Below are 8,924 nucleotides of genomic sequence, written 5' to 3' on the forward strand. Positions count from 1 at the left end.
CCACCCCCCGACCGCCACCAGCCGACCGCCACCCAGCGACCGCCACCCGCCGTTCGCGGTGTGCGCCGTTATCCGCCTCTGGGTGGTCCTTGCCGGGCGTGGATCGGCGTCCGCTGTCGGTAGGTGACGGGACCATAATTGGCCCGCGGACCAGCCGGCGGGGCTCTATGGAAAAGCCCACCCGCCTTCGCTGGTTCCCCGGTCGGCCACGAGTAGCGATAATTCGGCCTCTTCGCCCGGAGCGCGGCTCAACTTAAGCGAAAATGCACTAAGTGCCAAAGCCCATTCATTTACAACGGCGTGTCCGCCAGAGGGCGCGTTTCCCGCCGCGGACCGGCCGGCGGGGCTCGTCGGAGAGCGTATCCGCCTCTCGGTGGTCCTTGCCGGGCGTGGGTCGGCGTCCGCTGTCGGTACTTTACGGGACCGCAATCGGCCCGCGGACCAGCCGGCGGGGCTCTCTTGAGAGCTTACCCGCCTTCGCTGGTTCCCCGGTCGGCCGCGAGTGGCGAGATTTCGGCCTCTTCACCTGGAGCGCGGAGCGACTTTTGCCAAATTTTTTCTAAGTGCCAAGGGCTCTCGCGCCGCGTTGCGTCCGCCTCTGCTGGTTCCCCGGTCGGCCGCGAGTGGCGAGAATTCGGCCTCTTCACCCGGAGCGACTTTTGCCCAATTTTTTCTAAGTGCCAAGGGCTCTCGCGCCGCGATGCGTCCGCCTCTGCTGGTTCCCCGGTCGGCCGCGAGTGGCGAGAATTCGGCCTCTTCACCCGGAGCCCGGGCCGACTTCCGCCGATATGATCACATCATGATCCTATAGCAAGTGTCGTACAACCATAACATGATCTACAAAATAAATATATAAATATTAACGTCCCCTATAAACATTAAATATATAAATATTAACATCACCTATCAACATTAAATATATAAATATTAACATCACCTATAAACATTATGAATACAATGTTTATAACCGAATGGTCATTTTATATTATTTGGCTGTAAATGCGAGCATAAGTTGTATATATCATGTATTTATCCACGAACCGTTAAAGAGATGTCAAGTCAGGCTACCTTAAGAGAGTCATAGTTACTCCCGCCGTTTACCCGCCTGTGTGCGAGAGGCGGTGTAATTTCTCTCCGTGTCCGCTGGAGGGAGGTATTTCCCCGTTACGACCTCCGGGAAGATCACCGGGACGCGGAGAACGCTTAGCCGGGGCGCTGGAAGCCTTTTTCGGCTTAGAAAGTGAGGTGGAAAGCACTCGGGGAACCGGCTGGAGGTGCTGTGGAAGTTCAGCGGGCCGTGTAAAATGCTTAGCCGGGGCTCTGGAAGCCTCGTTCGGCTTAAAGAGTGAGGAGGAATGCATCATGAGAACCGGCTGGAGGTGCTGGGGAAGTTCGGCGGGCCGCGTAAAACGCTTAGCCGGGGCTCTGGAAGCCTCGTTCGGCTTAGAAAGTGAGGAGGAATGCATCATGAGAACCGGCTGGAGGTGCTGTGGAGGCTCGGCGGGCCGCGTAAAACGCTTAGCCGGGGCTCTGGAAGCCTCGTTCGGCTTAAACAGTGAGCAGGAAAGCACCCGTGGAACCGGCTGGAGGTGCGGTGGAAGCTCAGCGGGCCGCGTAAAACGCTTAGCCGGGGCTCTGGAAGCCTCCTCGGGGGTCAAGAGTTAGGAGAAAAAGCACCCCCGAGAACCGGCCGGGTCCTCCACGAACCGTGAAAAAGATGTCGAGTGCCTCTACCTTAAGAGAGTCATAGTTACTCCCGCCGTTTGGCCGAAGGTGTATTTACTCGCCGTGTCCGCTGGAGGGAGGTATTTCCCCGCTCCAACGGCACCGGCGGCTTCCGAACGTCTCCCCGAGCGCTCGGAAGTCCGCGCGGGGGGGAGAAGCGGGCCGTGCGAGGTACCGGGTGGAGCTGGACCGTCACCGGGTCCGCTCGTCGTGCGCGCCGGCCGCTGGAAGTCGAAAAAAGCTCCGCGATCTCATCCGCGGAGTGCAGATCCGCTGGGCTGGAGCTATTTTGGGCCACTTGGCGCGCGCGCACGGCCTCCCGGAGGTGCCGGGTGGAGTGCGCGAGCGCACCGGCCGCTGGAAGTCGGATGAAGTTCCGCGATCTCATCCGCGGAGCTTGTAAAGTGCAGATCCGGTCGGCCTGGAGCTATTTTCGGCCACTTGGCGCATGCGCACGGCCTCCCGGAGGTGCCGGGTGGAGTGCGCGAGCGCACCGGCCGCTGGAAGTCGGATAAAGCTCCGCGATCTCATCCGCGGTGCTTGTAAAGTGCAGATCCGGTCGGCTAGGAGCTATTTTCGGCCACTTGCGCATGCGCACGGCCTCCCGGAGGTTCCGGGCGGCGTGCGTAAGCGCACGGGCCGCTGGAAGTCGAATAATGCTCCGCGATCTCATCCGCGGTGCTTACAACTAGCCGATCCGGTCGGCCTGGAGCTATTTTCGGCCACTTGGCGCGCGCGCACGGCCTCCCGGAGGTTCCGGGCGGCGTGCCGGGTGGAGTGCGCGAGCGCACCGGCCGCTGGAAGTCGAATAATGCTCCGCGATCTCATCCGCGGTGCTTACAACTAGCCGATCCGGTCGGCCTGGAGCTATTTTCGGCCACTTGGCCCGCGCGCACGGCCTCCCGGCTGTCCCGGTGGTCCCGGTCGCCTCCGCGGACGGTTAAAAAAATCTCAAGTGGGCCTACCTTAAGAGAGTGACAGTTACTCCCGCCGTTTGGCCGCTCAAAGTGCCACCGGACGCGCAGCAACGGGTGTGTGCGCTAAGTGCGAGAGGTGGCGTATTTACCCGCCGTGTCCGCTAGAGGGAGGTATTTCCCCGTTACAAGCTCCGGGAAGATCAGCGGGACGCGGAGAACGCTTAGCCGGGGTGCTGGGAGCCTCGTTCGGCTTAGAAAGTGAGGTGGAAAGCACTCGGGGAACCGGCTGGAGGTGCTCTGGAAGCTCAGCGGCCCGCGTAAAACGCTTAGCCGGGGCTCTGGAAGCCTCGTTCGGCTTAAACAGTGAGGAGGAAAGCACCCGGGGAACCGGCTGGAAGTGCTCCGGAAGCTCAGCGGGCCGCGTAAAACGCTTAGCCGGGGCTCTGGAAGCCTCGTTCGGCTTATAAAGCGAGGAGGAAAGCAGCCGGGGAACCGGCTGGAGGTGCTCTGGAAGTTCAGCGGACCGCGTAAAACGTTTAGCCGGGGCTCTGGAAGCCTCCTCGGGCGTCAAGAGTTAGGAGGAAAGCATTGTGAGGGCCGGCTGGGGGTGCTCTGGAAGTCCAGCGGGCCGCGTAAAACGCTTAGCCGGGGCTCTGGAAGCCTCGTTCGGCTTAAAGAGTGAGGAGGAAAGTACTGGGGGAACCGGCTGGAGGTGCTGTGGAAGCTCAGTGGGCTGCGTAAAACGCTTAGCCGAGGCTCTGGAAGCCTCCTCGGGCGTCAAGAGTTAGGAGGAAAGCCTCATGAGAACCGGCTGGAGGTGCTGTGGAAGCTCGGCGGGCCGCGTAAAACGCTTAGCCGGGGTGCTGGAAGCCTCCTCGGGCGTCAAGAGTTAGGAGGAAAGCATCATAAGAACCGGCTGGGGGTGCTGTGGAAGTCCAGCGGGCCGCGTAAAACGCTTAGCCGAGGCTCTGGAAGCCTCGTTCGGCTTAAAGAGTGAGGAGGAATGCATCATGAGAACCGGCTGGAGGTGCTGTGGAAGCTCAGCGGGCCGCGTAAAACGCTTATCCGAGGCTCTGGAAGCCTCCTCGGGCGTCAAGAGTTAGGAGGAAAGCCTCATGAGAACCGGCTGGAGGTGCTGTGGAAGCTCAGCGGGCCGCGTAAAACGCTTAGCCGGGGCTCTGGAAGCCTCGGGCGGCTTAGAAAGTGAGGAGGAAAGCAGCCGGGGAACCGGCTGGAGGTGCTTTGGAAGTTCAGCGGGCCGCGTAAAACGCTTAGCCGGGGCTCTGGAAGCCTCCTCGGGCGTCGAGAGTTAGGAGAAAAAGCACCCCCGAGAACCGGCCGGGTCGTCCACGAACCGCTAAAAAGATGTCGAGTGCCGCTACCTTAAGAGAGTCATAGTTACTCCCGCCGTTTGGCCGAAGGTGTATTTACTCGCCGTGTCCGCTGGAGGGAGGTATTTCCCCGCTCCAACGTCACCGGCGGCTTCCGAACGTCTCCCCGAGCGCTCGGAAGTCCGCGCGGGGGGGGGAGAAGCGGGCCGTGCGAGGTACCGGGTGGAGCTGGACCGTCACCTGGTCCGCTCGTCGGGCGCGCCGGCCGCTGGAAGTCGAACAAAGCTCCGCGATCTCATCCGCGGTGCTTGTAAAGTGCAGATCCGCTGGGCTGGAGCTATTTTGGGCCACTTGGCGCGCGCGCACGGCCTCCCGGAGGTGCCGGGTGGAGTGCGCGAGCGCACCGGCCGCTGGAAGTCGGATAAAGCTCCGCGATCTCATCCGCGGAGCTTGTAAAGTGCAGATCCGCTGGGCTGGAGCTATTTTCGGCCACTTGCGCATGCGCACGGCCTCCCGGAGGTGCCGGGTGGAGTGCGCGAGCGCACCGGCCGCTGGAAGTCGGATAAAGCTCCGCGATCTCATCCGCGGAGCTTGTAAAGTGCAGATCCGCTGGGCTGGAGCTATTTTCGGCCACTTGCGCATGCGCACGGCCTCCCGGAGGTTCCGGGCGGCGTGCGTAAGCGCACCGGCCGCTGGAAGTCGAATAATGCTCCGCGATCTCATCCGCGGTGCTTACAACTAGCCGATCCGGTCGGCCTGGAGCTATTTTCGGCCACTTGGCCCGCGCGCACGGCCTCCCGGCTGTCCCGGTGGTCCCGGTCGCCTCCGCGGGCGGTTAAAAAAATCTCAAGTGAGCCTACCTTAAGAGAGTGACTGTTACTCCCGCCGTTTGGCCGCTCAGAGTGCCACCGGACGCGCAGCAACGCGAGTGTGCGCTAAGTGCGAGAGGTGGCGTATTTACCCGCCGTGTCCGCTAGAGGGAGGTATTTCCCCGTTACAAGCTCCGGGAAGATCAGCGGGACGCGGAGAACGCTTAGCCGGGGCTCTGGAAGCCTCGGGCGGCTTAGAAAGTGAGGAGAAAAGCACCCGGAGAAGCGGCTGGAGGTGCTCTGGAAGTTCAGCGGGCCGCGTAAAACGCTTAGCCGGGGCTCTGGAAGCCTCGTTCGGCTTATAAAGTGAGGAGGAAAGCACTCGGGGAACCGGCTGGAGGTGCTGTGGAAGTTCAGCGGGCCGCGTAAAACGCTTAGCCGGGGCTCTGGAAGCCTCGTTCGGCTTAGGAAGTGAGGTGGAAAGCACCCGGAGAATATTTCAATATGATTTGACTATAAATGCGATCATATGTAGTATATATCACATATTTATCCACGAACCGTTCAAGAAAATGTCAAATGAGCCTAACTTAAGAGAGTGACTGTTACTCCCGCCGTTTGGCCGCTCAAAGTGCCACCGGACGCGCAGCAACGGGTGTGTGCGCTAAGTGCGAGAGGTGGCGTATTTACCCGCCGTGTCCGCTGGAGGGAGGTAATTCCCCGTTACGACCTCCGGGGAGATCAACGGGACGTGGAGAACGCTTAGCCGGGGCTCTGGAAGCCTCGGGCGGCTTAGAAAGTGAGGAGGAAAGCAGCCGGGGAACCGGCTGGAGGTGCTCTGGAAGCTCAGCGGGCCGCGCAAAACGCTTAGCCGGGGCTCTGGAAGCCTCGTTCGGCTTAAACAGTGAGGAGGAAAGCAGCCGTGGAACCGGCTGGAAGTGCTGTGGAGGCTCGGCGGGCCGCGTAAAATGCTTAGCCGGGGTGCTGGAAGCCTCGTTCGGCTTAAAGAGTGAGGAGTAAAGCACCATGAGGACCGTCTGGAGGTCTTCTGGAAGCACAGCGGGCCGTGGAGAACGCTTAGCCGGGGTGGTGGAAGCCTGGGCCGGCTTAGAGAGTGAGGAGTAAAGCACCATGAGGACCGGCTGGAGGTCTTCTGGAAGCACAGCGGGCCGTGGAGAACGCTTAGCCGGGGTGCTGGAAGTCGAGTAAGGCTCAGCCATCTCGTCCAAGGTGCTTACAAAGTGCATGTCCGCTCGGCTGGAGGTATTTCCGGCCACCCGGCGCGTGTGCACGGCCTCTGGGTGGCTCCGGGCCGGCTAGAATTCCGGACCGCGATCGGTAACTCGCGGGACCCTAAATGGCCCGCGGACCAGCCGGCGGGACCTCGGTGAAGACCCATCCGCCTCGCGGTGGTCCCCGGCCGGCTAGAATTCCGGACCGCGATCGGTAACTCGCGGGACCCTAAATGGCCCGCGGACCAGCCGGCGGGACCTCGGTGAAGACCCATCCGCCTCGCGGTGGTCCCCGGCCGGGTAGAATTCCGGACCGCGATCGGTAACTCGCGGGACCCTAAATGGCCCGCGGACCAGCCGGCGGGACCTCGGTGAAGACCCATCCGCCTCGCGGTGGTCCCCGGCCGGCTAGAATTCCGGACCGCGATCGGTAACTCGCGGGACCCTAAATGGCCCGCGGACCAGCCGGCGGGACCTCGGTGAAGACCCATCCGCCTCGCGGTGGTCCCCGGCCGGCTAGAATTCCGGACCGCGATCGGTAACTCGCGGGACCCTAAATGGCCCGCGGACCAGCCGGCGGGACCTCGGTGAAGACCCATCCGCCTCGCGGTGGTCCCTGGCCGGGTAGAATTCCGGACCGCGATCGCTAACTCGCGGGACCCTAAATGGCCCGCGGACCAGCCGGCGGGACCTCGGTGAAGACCCATCCGCCTCGCGGTGGTCCCCGGCCGGCTAGAATTCCGGACCGCGATCGCTAACTCTCGGGACCCTAAATGGCCCGCGGACCAGCCGGCGGGACCTCGGTGACCACCCATCCGCCTCGCGGTGGTCCCTGGCCGGCTAGAATTCCGGACCGCGATCGCTAACTCGCGGGACCCTAAATGGCCCGCGGACCAGCCGGCGGTACCTCGGTGACCACCCATCCGCCTCGCGGTGGTCCCTGGCCGGGTAGAATTCCGGACCGCGATCGGTAACTCGCGGGACCCTAAATGGCCCGCGGACCAGCCGGCGGGACCTCGGTGAAGACCCATCCGCCTCGCGGTGGTCCCCGGCCGGCTAGAATTCCGGACCGCGATCGCTAACTCGCGGGACCGCAATTGGCCCGCGGACCAGCCGGCGGGACCCGCTTGACTTCCTATCCGCCTTCGCTGGTTCCCAAGTCGGCTAGAATTCCGGACCGCGATCGCTAACTCGCGGGACCGCAATTGGCCCGCGGACCAGCCGGCGGGACCCACTTGACTTCCTATCCGCCTTCGCTGGTTCCCAAGTCGGCTAGAATTCCGGACCGCAATCGCTAACTCGCGGGACCGCAATTGGCCCGCGGACCAGCCGGCGGGACCCAATCCACTTCCTATCCGCCTTCGCTGGTTCCCAAGTCGGCTAGAATTCCGGACCGCGATCGCTAACTCGCGGGACCGCAATTGGCCCGCGGACCAGCCGGCGGGACGCGCTTGACTTCCTATCCGCCTTCGCTGGTTCCCAAGTCGGCCACAAATTACGATTATTCGGCCTCTCGCTCTGGAAGTGCCATCGGCACTTGCTCGGAAAAGTGTCCGCCTCTTCTGGTTCCCTAGGTCGGCCGCCAAATGCGAAAAATCGGCCTCTACCCCGTTTGGGTACCAGGGGTAGGGTGCAGTACCAACTTTGGTCTTCAGGTGCGCCAGAGCGCGATGGTTGGTCCCACTAGTCAGCGTACTCATCGACGGTTTACTCCCCTTTCGCAAAATATAGTGGGCACGTATGTGCAGGACTGTTTATTTTTATTTTGAAAAATTTTCTAAGTGCCAGCGGACGCTGGCACACGACGTGTCCGAGCCACGATGGTGCCCAGGCCGGACAGCGACGGCGAAAAAGCCCATTCTGGAAGTTTCGAATATGCCAACGGCAAAAGCGGCGTGATGTGTCCGCCTCGGCTGGTTCTCCGGCCGGCCAGAAAAAGTGAAAATTCGGCCTCTCGCTCTGGAGGTCCGACGAACTTTGGCGAATATTTTCTAAGTGCCAACGGGTGTTACACCGTAATGTGTCCGACGCGGCTGGTTCCTCCGGTCGGCCAGAAAAAGTGAAAATTCGGCCTCTTCGCCTGGAAGTCCGGCCGACTTGGGCGAATATTTTCTAAGTGCCAACGGGTGTTGCGCCGAAATGTGTCCGACTCGGCTGGTTCCCCGAGTCGGCCCGAACGAGCGAAAATTCGGCCTCTTCGCCTGGAAGTCCGACGAACTTTGGCGAATATTTTCTAAGTGCCAACGGGTGTTCGGCCGTAATGTGTCCGACTCGGCTGGTTCCCCGAGTCGGCCCGAACGAGCGAAAATTCGGCCTCTTCGCCTGGAGGTCCAACGAACTTTGGCGAATATTTTCTAAGTGCCAACGGGTGTTACACCGTAATGTGTCCGACTCGGCTGGTTCCCCGAGTCGGTCAGAAAAAGTGAAAATTCAGGCTCTTCGCCTGGAAGTCCGGCCGACTTTGGCGAATATTTTCTAAGTGCCAACGGGTTTTCGGCCGTAATGTGTCCGACTCGGCTGGTTCCCCGAGTCGGCCCGAACGAGCGAAAATTCAGCCTCTTCGCCTGGAAGTCCGGCCGACTTTGGCGAATATTTTCTAAGTGCCAACGGGTGTTCGGCCGTAACGTGTCCGACTCGGCTGGTTCCCCGAGTCGGCCCGAACGAGTGAAAATTCGGCCTCTTGCTCTGGAAGTCCTGCCAATTTGAGCGAATATTTTCTAAGTGCCATCGGGTCTTGCCCGGAAAAGTGTCCGACTCGGCTGGTTCCCTAGTTCGGCCACATAATGTGAAAATTCGGCCTCTTGCTCTGGAAGTCCTGCCAACTTGAGCGAATATTTTCTAAGTGCCATCGGGTCTTGCCCGGAAAAGTGTCCGACTCGGCTGGTTCCCCGAGTCGGCCCGAACGAGCGA

This window comes from Syngnathus floridae, unplaced genomic scaffold, assembly GCF_059516105.1.
Source record: "Syngnathus floridae isolate MCC-2025c unplaced genomic scaffold, RoL_Sflo_1.0 HiC_scaffold_106, whole genome shotgun sequence".
Classification (NCBI taxonomy): domain Eukaryota; kingdom Metazoa; phylum Chordata; class Actinopteri; order Syngnathiformes; family Syngnathidae; genus Syngnathus; species Syngnathus floridae.